General features: G+C 42.9%; 1 non-coding gene and 1 pseudogene across 1 annotated transcript; both read left to right on the forward strand.

Annotated features, from left to right (window-relative positions):
• The first annotated feature begins 2,939 nt into the window (after positions 1-2,939).
• Positions 2,940-3,020, forward strand: TRNAL-CAG (transfer RNA leucine (anticodon CAG)). Its single transcript has one exon. It is a non-coding gene; the product is annotated as a tRNA-Leu (tRNA).
• A 1,119-nt stretch (positions 3,021-4,139) lies between these two features.
• Positions 4,140-10,122, forward strand: LOC136526308 (uncharacterized; annotated as a pseudogene).
• The last annotated feature ends 2,413 nt before the right edge of the window (positions 10,123-12,535 follow it).

The following is a 12,535-nucleotide window of genomic DNA, read 5'->3' on the forward strand; positions in this document are numbered from 1 at the left end:
CTCTCATCCTGGGTATCCATGAGTACCAAAGCAATCATGTCGTGCGACAATGCAAAAGGTACAAAGGATACAGTGCCACCTCATTAGGCCATCACAAGCAACCCCTGGCGGGGCACATAATGAGAACCACACGGTTCCCCTTGAACGACGATACTCTAGCCCCCTCACCTCCTCGGCACCTAGCCTTTCAAGAAATTCTAGGAGGAATTAGAGTCACAACCATGGGCAGCTCAAATGGTAGAAGAACCTTTACTTATAGGCCCCTATGCCTCACGTAGAACCATGGGGGGACAGCCAATGTCAGATGTCCTTATGAGGTCAAGAGGATCAAGACCCTCACAAAAAATGGACTAGTACAATGTCGATGAGACTACTCGGTTTCGCTTGGGTCGCAAAACCCGACGCGCGGCGCATTGACACGGCGAAGCTTAATGACCACCTACCGCATTGAACACACTAGCCCGCATGGGGTCGAGCAACGAAGCTTGAGAAGGTCACGACCACGAGCCCGCACTCTAATGCACATGCGCACCAGCACTTTCACAATCACTTCATTATCACAAAAACACTCAGGGCTACTATCGGGGTTGTAACCCCAGGGTGTCTTAAGGCACCAATTAGTTAACAAGTCGTGTGGCCTGCAATGCAACAATCAGCAAGGGCCCAAATGATCGAGGCCAAGCAGGAGCCGAGCATAGCAGGACAGGTGCTAAAGATGGGGTTAGGCCCGACCCCTTCCACCCGCCTTAGTCACACGGTGTTCAAAAGATGCACGACGTCTCCCCATCACGACCCCTGGAAGGGATGGGGGAGGTCAAGCATAGCTAGGTGCTCCTGCTCTAATAAGAGCAAGCATGCCGCACTGATCCTGCAAGGACTAAGGGGACAATAGTCACTTAGCCCGGTCAGAAATACTCCCTGTGCCATGTCGCACCGACGAGACAACACAGCACCATGATGGCAATAGGTATGATACCCACCGTCCAAATACGGACCAACTGGATGCTTGTACGATCCCACTCGCTACATGATGGGATCCATGACAAGGGACTCAACGAAAAGGCCATCTAGACTGGCAGAGTGCCTCGACCTCGACGATCGAGGTCGTGGTCCTTGGCCCCGCAAAGCAACTGAGTGATCGACGACCTAGGACAGCTACTTCGTTTGGGTACGATGCCCTTGGGAACCAGGAGACGATGATGAAGGCCACGATGGACACCACATTGCACAGGATGGCTGACGAACCACCATCGAGGCTACAGTGCCGCCACGGCCGGCACAGTAGCGCCACGTCACATCATGTCACAACATGGCCAGAAGACCATGATGATAGCCATGATCGAACGTGCACTAGAAGACAGCGTAGCTTACAAGCCAAGTTAGCTAGACCCTCTCTCAAGCTCTCGATCCTTCGGTCGGGAGAACCTCCTCTTTGTACAAGCCCTGGCCCTGAACTCTATATAAGGGTAGCCAGGGCATCCATCTTGGGGGTCGATTCACATTCTCTACCATTCCATTCATTCACCGTTGTAGTAGGGCTCCTGGATCTTCTCTTCGGGTAGTCCTTCGCCTAGCATAGGTCCTTCCATCTCTTCCACCTTTCTTTCACCCCCATTGTAAGAACTTCAGAGCATTCAAGCTAGAAACACGCACTTGATCATCTCTAAGACTAGACGTAGGGCTCCGGCCTGAACCAGTATAAATCCTCATGTCCATTGGATGCTGCCATTGTCTTCCTCGAGCAGCGTGACAATCATATAAGTTTACTAGTCCAGTTTATGAAACATCGACTAGGATGTACCATGTGGTATCGGTTGTCAAAACATAACTCCTACTCCATAATGGAGCTCCATTGACGGTCCCAGCCACTAAGCCTTCTCCCGGTCATGGTGTTTAGCTTACCACAAAGGCTTGTTGTAACACCCTACAAATCTAATTTATAAAAATAGTAAGAAAAATGATTTAATTATATTTTTGTGTACATATGAACATAGGAAAAAAATTAGTAAAATTAAATTAAATATAAGGTTAGGAATTCCCTTGGCAAGGCCTATTAGGAATATGTGCACACATTTATGCTGGTGCATTTGCTTTTTGTGATGTTTGGTTTTGGTTTGAACTCAAAATAATTTGCTTTGAATTGTATTTTTTATTGACAGAGGAAGTACAAAATAAAGAACCATCCACAAATCCTCCCAAGCTCATGGACCATGGGGGTTTCAAATTATTTGTTTCTTTGTTGGCCTAAATAGTCACCATATGGTAGCACGTCGTTTGTGTTCAATCAGCCGTTTTATCCTGTTTAATCGGTCATTTAGCCTGTTTAATGGATTATTTAGCTTGAATAATGGATAAACAATGGTGATCGATTAGAGTCTAGCAAAACACTTTTTTCCTTAGACGAGCATTGTTGACTTATAATAACATGGTTTTCCCACTAAAATCAAAGATGAAAGGGGAAATGGGAAACTCCATCAAACTTTCAGACCCTCAATCAGAAAAACTAACGATCCATCTGAATGTTTATGTTTTCTTTTGTTTTGTTTCTGATGAGATGTAACCCTCACCGCCACATGCCAGCAGAAGTCGGTGCAAGCATGCTACTACCTTCGTCCCAATAGGAATGCAACTATGGGTTACGTGCCACGTAAAGTGGTTCACGTTTGACCAAGTTTCTAGTGCGTAGTATGCACACTTATGGCTCCAAATTAATTTATTATAAAAATACATTTCACAATTAATTTAAATATATTTATTTGATATCATAAATATTGATACTTTTTATCTATAATGAGTCAAACTCAAGGTACTAAAATATGACAATGTGCTACAATTGCATTCTTTCTAAACAGAGGTAGTACATACATCATTTGATAGTTGACATTGGTTTGCCTGAAGAACTCTTATAAATAGATTATTTGATTGAACTTAACACAAATGTCAAGATGGCCGAGTTGGTCTAAGGCGCCAGTTTCAGGTACTGGTCCGAAAGGGCATGGGTTCGAATCCCATTCTTGACAAATTTATTTTTTCTATTTCTCTTTTTTACCATTCTTTGACATATCGTTTTTTTCTTTTTTTATTTCTATTACTAATATATTTACACTTTGTGTATAATATTAAAAATTATGTTCCTATTTATTCGGAAACCATTCTTGACATTCTTTTTACATTACATATTTCTATTTTTTAATATTTTTGACATATCTTTTTCCCTTTTTTCTATTTCTATTTCTAATATATCTATATTGTGTATACTGATAGTAGTTCTATTTTTAGTTTTCAAACCCATTGTCGACGTTTCTTTTCTGTTATTTCTATTACTCTATGCATTAAAGAACATTCTAGGACATTCTATATATCCTATTCACATAATGAAAAAAACAACAAACTAATTCCAAGCATGAAATGGTCCCCTAGCATAGATTGGCATTGACCATTAAAAAACATCACACCCAATGTCATGTGACTCAATGGCATTTAACTCTAGCTCTTTCTAAGCGGGCTTGCTAGCGCCCGGATGTTCAGACGGACGATGCGTCCGGATGCGATGCCGGTGCATGCAGTATTTTTCCTGTGTCATTTCACGCGCCCACATGAGGCCCACGCTACCCTTGAACATTACCAGCGTCGAGAAGAGGGGAGGGGGTGGTGGATGCCCATCCGACGCTGGGAGGAAAAGACACCGATGCGAGGCAGCAGAAGGTGAGGAGGGAGATGCAACACCCCATCTACTTTTGAAACATTCAGATGCAACACTTGCAACATTCGTCTAAAGACAGATGAAACACTTGAAACATGCATCTGAACCAATTGCAAAAACACCTGAAACCATTTTAAAAACATACGCAACGTCCAGATAAAACACTTGCAACATATGTGCAACATACGTCTGGAAAACAGATGAAGCATTGGGACCAGAAGCTTGCAACATATGTGTGCAACCATTGCAACATATGCAATATCCCGATCTACTTTTGCAACATCCATATGAAACACTTGTAACATACCTATGAAACATATGCTTGTAAAATGCGCTTTTAGCATAGCATCTACTTGCTGCTTGGACGAATGGAGGCTTGTTGACGCGAAACTTGACGTCGGTGTAGAGCTCGATGCCATGGAGTGCCGCTGGGGGGATGCAAGCGGGCGGGCGGTTGTGCGGCCCCGACGAGCGGCTGTGCAGCCCCGACGAGTGGCTGTGCGGCCACCGACGAGCTGCTGCGCGGATTCAGGCCATACTAGGACAAAAGGAGATGTCGCACAGCCCCTTTGCCTCCGTGCTGCAGGCAACGTCCGTCGCCAATCTCGCTGCTTAGGCGCTGGCATCGATGGGAGGAGAAGCAGCAGGGGAGAGGATAATGTTGTGTTTTTGAAACAAGAGCAGGTAGAGGATAAGACTGTGTTGGATCCATAGGAAGGAAGCGACGTGCAGACAAGAATGGTGCGGAATTTTTATTCATATGGGCATGCGTTTTGACGGTGGGTAAGTCGTCTGATTCTGGCTAGGGCGGACGCCCTAACCATAGCATTTCCGCTTTCTAAGTAGTGCACTAGTACATCAGTAAAGCGCAAACATAAGCATGATATTTAGAACGCAAAGCATCTTCATGCAATTTAGACTATATATATGGACAAATGCCTCTGGTTGCGAGGGAAGGTATAATTATTTAAGTCTAGATCAATCAGAACATGACTTTTGTTAATGACCAGAAAAGTAGAAGAAAAAATTGCAGAAGTAGCAAACACCATCCCTTTTGGGAGTAGGTGATCCCTTTCTTATGCATCCCTCAAATCATACCATTGCAAATAAGGCATAAAGCATCGCTCCTCACAGGGCGACACGAGCGAAGCCTAGCACCACCGCCCCCACACTCCTCGCCTTCACCGCTTGTCCTCGCTACCACTCGAGCGCGCCACCGAAGGCCGTGCAGCCACAATATATGAAGGTGGCGTCCGGGGTGCTGCCCGTCTCCTCTCCTCACTCCATCCCTTTGTTAGCGGGGAATGAGCACAAGAGCCCTTTACAATCCTTCTCTATAGTCCCCTGCATAATTTCCACACGGTGCTATATGGAGACTGCTGTCTCCGAGCATCTAGGTGACACAACTACCTAGAGTAATAAGAATCCTGGGACCTCGAATGATGAACTATTGCCACTAGATATAAACTCTCAATGGAAATGCACTAGATCCTCTCCAATCTCACTTAAATGCAATGCCAACTAAGCAAATGCGAGTCAAGTGTTATCTTGAGCTCTAGATGGTATGTGTATCTGATGGGAGTGCAAGAGAGCTAAAAAGCCCAATCACATCTTCTATTTATAAGCCCTCAAGAGAAACTATCTATTATATCAACTAAAGCAGCAATATGCGTACTCATCGAAAAGGCCTGGTGATGTGACTAGAGCTTTGCACCGAAGCCTCCCGATGGGTAAATTAAACTAGTAATTACATGACCTTGTCTCCTGTGGCTCTTCTCCACTGAGCACCGGAGTTTTTCGATGGCCTCACTGTTTTTCCACCGGAAAACCCCTCTTTGGAGTTCAACTCCGGTGAACACTCTGGTGCACTCTAGAGAGTTCTGCAGAAGGTTTTTAGGCCCTTGGAAAGCTCCGGTGACCCCCAAAGGAAGCTTCTGATGACCCCTTTTGAAAAATGCCTATGCACACATATTTTTGCCACAAGCCGAGCCTTTTCTCCTGAGGCACCGGAAGAATAGGTCTGCGCCTTGAAAACAGTCGTTGTCGCCCATCAAACTTTCCTCTAGTAGTCCTTCTCCATTGACCACCGGGGATTTTCGGTGAACACGCATGCACAGTGAAAATGCGATGATCCGACATGATTTTTAACCTAGATGTAATAATTGTTTTAAAAATAATCTACCCAAAATAAAGTTAATTTCATATCTAAGCCATTTGGTTGCACAATCCCTCGTAACATAACTAAATCACATTATCATGCGACATGCATTGGTACGACAAGGCTGCCAAGTTAGCACCATGGATCTAACGTGGATGCTCCTGTTGCACTATTCTCTTTTGCCATGGTTTTGTCCCGTGACTATTTGGTAGGACAACAAGAGCCGCTAGCTAAATCCCATTTTCAAATACATTTTCTATCCATCATAATGAGTATTCAAGTCTTCATACCTAACTTTACCAATATATCTACGATTTTACTATCTATAGACCTAGAATCAACAGGTGAAGGAAATGAGAAACTCCGCATACATGGGCGCTGCCTTCGCTTTCCCTCGCAATCTCGTCGTCATTCTTCCACTAAACAGTGACAGATTGCTCTAGCATGGTTGGCTTTGTCCTGTGCTCAACTTTCTTCTATGTGCAGACCTCCATTCGCCACCCCCACCCCATCACCACTACTCCTCGTTCCATCGGCTTTGTCTGTGTTGCCAAAGAAAGCGAAGAAGGCGTGCGAGGGAGAGGGAAGAAATGAGAGTCCACCAACCATCAAAGGTCTTCCTGCAAAATACATCACTACTCACCACGGCGGCATGCGTAGCCTTTGCCACATCAACAAAAGGCTACACGTTGACGTCCGGTACAGATGTGTGATTTACGATTTGCATGTCAATCACAAAACTAGAATAACGCAACCAAACAAATTTAAAGACCGTATGTGGTTTTTTTTTGTTCATTCAACAAATTGTTTCCTCGGGGCCAAAGGACCCACGGTGACACAACTTTTTTTTTCCAAAAAGTTTTTCCGAGGAGGAAAATGAATCGGATTCCATTATCCAAAAACAATAATTAATCAATGAGCAAAAAATAAACACAAATCCCAGGGGTCTCGCCGTCAGCCGAAGAAGCGCCGAGGCGCAGCGCAGGAACCGAAACGAAAATCCCTGCAGCAAATCCCTAGGATGATGTACTTGCTGTGGTCCACTAGGATCACAATTTTCTCCTGTCAGCAGCATCAATTCTGTATTCTTTGTACTTGCTGTGGTCCACTAGGATGATGTAGCATTAGTTAGTTTTGCCTCACTTTTTCCATTCACCTTTTTTCTAACAAAATTTTGTTTCCTAGGTTAACCACCACGTTTATTTTTATTTTTTACACCGTTCATTCTACTGTTAAAAAGTAGAATTTCGACTTTGTGCTGCAACCTTACTGTTTGTTAGAAAAAAAATATGCGAATGGCGGCCATTCCTCACTCATTTCACCTGTGTGCGTGTGCAAGGTTCATCGGAATGAGGCGCGAGGGCCCTTTGTGTCGTTTAGACAGGGCGCTGCTGGTGACATGGCAGGAGCTATCTTCATGTGCAACATATCCACAAGGGAACAAAGCTTTCAAGCAAAAGTTTTCAGCCTGCCGTTGGAGTATCAATCCTTTGTTACCAATGTCAGGAAAGGGATGCCTTTGTTTCTCTTTGACTACACTCTGCGCAAGCTTTACGGGGTCTTTGAGGCTGCCTCTTAGGGAGGGCTCAATATTTGTGACGCTCCAATTTCGTCAGTTCAACGCTCATATCCTGCGCAGGTAAGCCTCAACACTAAATGCCTTTTTTTTTTCTTGTTTTAGTATAAAATTGTAATGGGTTTTCACTTATGTAGGCAGTAGGCATAATGACATAGGAATAGGGAATGCCCGAATTGCTTTTAAATGTTTGTGACTTTTGCACTACACCTGAGATGAAGCTGCCCTGATGATAAAGATGATTATATGATAAAACTATCGTTTGGTTTTGAGCTGACCTTTTTCCCCTCTAGGTTCGCATCAATATTATTTGGAAGTGCAGACCACTGAGTGAAGATGAGTTTTTCCCTGCCATAGAAGACAACTACTATCATCCAAGGAAGTTCTACTTTGACCTTTCCTACGAGCAGGTTTGCTTTGCTCCGGCTTTGCTACATAATGTTACAAATGTACATTCTGATTGCACCGCTGTGACAATAAAAGCTTCTACTGACTTGCAGGTTGTTCGCCTATATGAGTTGTTCGATGACAGGAGGGTAGAGCGCCCTATTCATGACTATACAAAAAAATGAGAGTTTGGAAATAAACCACTCCGGCAAAGGGGTACTGGACAAAGAAAGCTTGACTCCATATGTTCCTGATTCCAATGATCAATCGCGCCTTTCAATTCCCAACATTTCAGAAGTTGCAAGAAGATACTCTACTCCTACAAGCATGCTAACAGATTCACCACTTAGTGTTGAGGCATACCCAAACATGTTGATGCCCTTGAGAACTGAAACTTTTGGACCCCAAATTGCTCCCAACCTGAGCCGTCATGACCAAGTAGGCGTCCATTCTCAGCGTAAGCTTTTCCCAACTGCTCCAATGACAGATGCTGTTTCAACTCATGTATCTGCCCCTTGCTCTCAAACTTCTAGGCACTACCAGTTGGTTGCAAAGCAGTCATACCTGTGGCCACAAGACTATCCACATAATACCTTGCCTTCTGGATGTACTGCTCAGGAGCCCAGAGGAGCTAAATTTGTTGCAAATCAGTCATATCCATTGTCTCATGGCTATTTGCACAATGGCTCGTTAACTTCTGGATATGCAAATCATAATCCAACTTACAAAGGCAGTAATCATTTGAATTCAACTTTTACCCCGCATGATCGTTTATATCCTCAATCGTCGCTGTCAAATCCACAAAGCAACTCTGACTATCAAGTTCCTTGTGACATCTGCTTCAACCAAGACCGCTCTGGTGCGCATAACAACATATATGCATGTGAGCCTCAGTGTTTCAGTGGAGAAGCTTTGCCACAGGCAAAACTAAGCAAACTAGGTATTCCCGCATATCCTGAAGCTGAACGTGATGGGAAAGCAGTACCAGCAATTTATCAACAGAAAACGACTTGTACTGATTACATTCAGATCCTTGATTGTGATCAAGACTTCAAAAATGATCGGATGAAGAAACGTGGTACCTGTAGCAATACTTCGGATTCATCAGATCTTGAAAATGGTATTCTCAATCCACGACATACACAACATGCTACAGGAGCTGAAAGCAACAGAAAGAATTGGTGTAACCCTCCACAAACTAGTGTATTTTCTCGCTTATCATTGAGCAAGCAACTAACTTCTCAAGAGGCCACAGGTCCTACGCTGAACCAATTGGTTTCTTCTCTTTCCCAGAAGACAGAACAATGGAATCACAAAAATAGACCAACTGCAGATGGTTTTATTCTGTTGATCGGGGAACAGGCTATGGACTGTTTTCATTCAGAGCTGAACCTGCCAAGTCAACTAGAGCTGCAAGAAGAAGAAAGCATAGAACCACAACTTCCCAACTTGAACTTCAAGAGATGCAGTAAAGCAGGGGAGGTGGATGCAAATTTGGGAAAAGAAAGGGGGAAAGTCAAGAGAAGAAAGCTTGTGCGCCCTTCCTTCGAAGAAAACAAAGTTTCTACAAATGTCGAGGAAGAGTTGAAAAGAAATTGCACGCAGAACATGAATCAGAACTACCAGGAAGCCAGTAAAGATCATTTTGACATTGACCTAAATGCACCTGCTGCATCAGTAGATAACGATCTACTGGAGGAGGATAACAGAAGTGCAGTGTGTCCAAGTGTTATCAAGATACAAACAGAGAAACCGCATGAAACAGACGTGAACAAGCCAAACAACTCAGACGTGATGGAGACAACCAAACAAGATCCATCAGTTGCACCCTCACAAAAGGTTTCCATTGAATTTAACATCGCAGACCTGAACACAATGGATGAATCGAAACTGTGGACAATTCTTGATCAGACATCCTCATTGTTGTTATCACTTGGTAAACTCAAAAGTGGGAAGTCTAACAACTCTGAAGAGGCTAGGTCAAGTGTTTTTGCTATGAGGACATGAAAGTAAACATGGCAGTGAACTCTAATTGGTAGTGCCAAACCTGAGTGCAATTGACAATAGCAACAAAAAGGGGCCTGTTCCATCTTGATTAGAATATATATGGCAGCACAAGATTCAAGTTTATATGAGCACCTAGTGCCTTCAGTATATGTAGGAACGGTTCTATATTTCTCATCATATCATTTTGTAATTTGGGTGGATATTTCTGGAAGGCAAACCGACTGTCATATACCACTTGTCTCAGGAAATTTAAAACACCACCAACTTCTCGATTCATTGCTAATAATAGTGTTCCGGTTTGATGCAAAAGTCCTCTTTGTTTTTTCTGTATTTAATTATTTATTACATCTTTTCAATGTATTTACTGCCGTCTGCTACTGCAGTTTTGACAACAAATTCCAGATGTTTTCTGCCAAACCAATTTATTTCTATGCTTCGTGTATAGCAGTAGCAGACGGTGTGGAGATGAACAACGTTATACTTTTTCAAAAGGTCAACACAAGTTTTGAGCACAGTGAGCACGGCTCACGGCATCAATATTACTCCCACCGTCCAAGAAAGAATGCAACTTTAGCTACTGGCTGGTGTCCCAAAATGCCCAATTGTAGCCAAGTAGAGTAGCTGTGATGGTGGAAAATAAGCAGTAAATCACTGATCCAAAGTTACATCAGATCAAACACACCTGATACAAGCAAGATTGAACATTCGCCCTGTTCGTTTGGCTTATAAGCCGTACTTTTTCAGCCAACAAACAGTATTTTTCTCTCACAACAAATCAGTCAACAGTACTTTCAGCCATGGCTTATCAGCCAAGCGAACATGGCAATTATCACAACAGATGTACCAAATTTGAACATGTCGTGGAGATTTACTCTTTGTTTTGCTCTAACTATTTCTCATATGATACGTCATAGGCCATCTTCCTTGTGTTACTGTAAAGCTTCTCCGAGGAGATACAAGAAGGTAACTGTATGTACATCATAATTCACAAACATGCTCATCGACTCACAAAGCTTCCTGGGGTTGTAGTTGTCTAGGATAGTTATCCACCTATTGGGAAACTAAACCTTCTATTGCATCCTTGAAATGCTTCAACATTTTTTTTTTCAAATAGCTTTCTAATACTATTTACTTCTGCTGTGATAATTCAGATAGTCAGCTGATTTTTTTATCTTACATTTGATGTCAATGCTCCTTATGGTGACTTCCATTAGAGGGCTTCAGGACTATCTAGAGTTCATATCCAAACACAATGGGAGAAGATTGTTCTTAAGAACATCAATTTATTAGGATTCACTTTATGAGTTGATTAGATAATTAGAATGAGGTTGGCAACTCATACTTAATGCTTTTAATCATCTCCAGGACAAAAACATGAAGCTGTAGTTTTGGAGCATCAAAGGAAAGTTTAGGAAGCCATGAAAGCAAAGGCAAAGAATACTTGTTGAGATGGAGATGAAGGCCATAAAAACGATGGGAGCTATGTAGGAAGGAGATGCAGTATTTGATGCCGGTGTGCTAAAGTGAACCAACATAAATCAAAAACCACCAACATACATTATAGAGAATGATGGTATAAGCCTGCATCTCCATGGCAGTTTATTCACCTTGTGCCTTATAATTGTTAGTTTTATTTTTCTTAAGCTTTTTCCATGGCAGTTTATTCACTTTGTTTTATTCCACAGGTTTACCCTGTTTTGAACAAGGAATCGAAATAGTCACATAGGAAGGGATTCAAGTGTACATTTGAGTGTGGAATTCTTCATATCTATTTCAACTTCAAGTGTTACCGTTGCAGGCGTCCAAAATACCTCAAGAGGCAGAAAAGAACTGGATTGATTGGACTGTTGCATCATGATTCATCACACGTTGGCATGGATACTACTCAAGTATGCACCCCTAATATATAGATCCTATGCCAAATGAGAGTACACTTTTTTGGTTGTACTGACTGATTCCCTTTTTGGGGGTCGTACGATAATACAACATAGAAAGCTGATAGTTTTCTATCAATTTTTTTTAATGCTTGCTAGCTTCTACTTTCAGTAGAATTGATATCTGTACTATTGTGTAAACTATATAGCTCTACATATGTGCTACTGGCATACCCTGGATGCCCTTCTATTTCTATGTAATAATTTACTAATTTTCTTGAGTGACAAAAGAATACTAGTGTCGTTCCAAGTTACATAAACAAAGAACCGGCTTACAGGAAGACTTAGGCCACGTTCGTTTGAAGGGGAACGGATCCCAGGAAATATTCCAGGCCGGATTGGTTACCTAATTTGAATAAGCTTTAGGCAACTGGAATCGTTCCTGCCCGGGTTTCAACCGAAACGAACGAGCCCTTAAGAGTAATTACCAGGTTCAGACTTCAGAGTTCACACCAGAGAAGAAAGAACTGCCTGAGTAATTACCCGATACTGGAGGGTGAATGACATACTAGTCATCAGTCAGCTGCTCAAAGGTCTCTGTGACACGAAGAGAGTGGGTGAGGCCATGGCCGTTTTGCTCCGACGAATGCCTGAGCTCGGCTGCACGCCGGATGTAGTTTCATACCACATACTTCTCAAAGGTTTCTGCAATGAAAAGAGAGCTGAGGAGGCACTTGAGCTTCTGCAAATGATGGCTGATGATCAAGGCAGGAGCTGCCCACCGGATGTGGTGTTTCAACGATTTCTTTACTGAGGGTCAAGTGGATAAA

The sequence above is a fragment of the Miscanthus floridulus genome, chromosome 19 (genome assembly GCF_019320115.1).
Source record: "Miscanthus floridulus cultivar M001 chromosome 19, ASM1932011v1, whole genome shotgun sequence".
Taxonomy (NCBI): domain Eukaryota; kingdom Viridiplantae; phylum Streptophyta; class Magnoliopsida; order Poales; family Poaceae; genus Miscanthus; species Miscanthus floridulus.